We start from the raw sequence: 510 nt of genomic DNA on the forward strand, positions 1-510 counted from the left end.
TGCAGTAGATCGAGCGGGTGAGTGTGCGAGGGTCGAGAAAGGAGCGAACAGGCGGACTTGCGGAGGACTTGGACCTTGTCAGCTTGCGATGTGTTGCTGTTGTTGTCAGCCTTGAAGCTAGACATACTATTGTGCTGATATCGACATCAGAAGCCTTCTGTGTGAGGTTCCAGAGACGCAAAGCCGGAGAGGAGGTGGCCTTATCGTGGTCAAGGAGGACCGACCGTGGCGAGTGCCGTTCTGCAGGCGCTCGAGAGGTTCCTAATACTGACATTATGTGTGAGATGCACCACAGACTGACGTGAGTGACGTTTGAGCACACAAGGACTCGACGCGCGACCGAGTGAGTGGACTTGGGAGAGTCTCTGGCTGCGTTGGCTGGCATGAGAGTCTTTGCAGTGGCACATTTACATGATCTTCCACTCCTCCTGACAGGGTGAGCTCTTTTTGCAAGCTTCGAGGGGGTGAAGCGCGAGAGGAGGACGCCGTTCTCGCCGACGAGAGGGCCAG

The sequence above is a fragment of the Rhodotorula toruloides genome (genome assembly GCF_000320785.1).
Source record: "Rhodotorula toruloides NP11 unplaced genomic scaffold Scaffold4, whole genome shotgun sequence".
Lineage (NCBI taxonomy): Eukaryota > Fungi > Basidiomycota > Microbotryomycetes > Sporidiobolales > Sporidiobolaceae > Rhodotorula > Rhodotorula toruloides.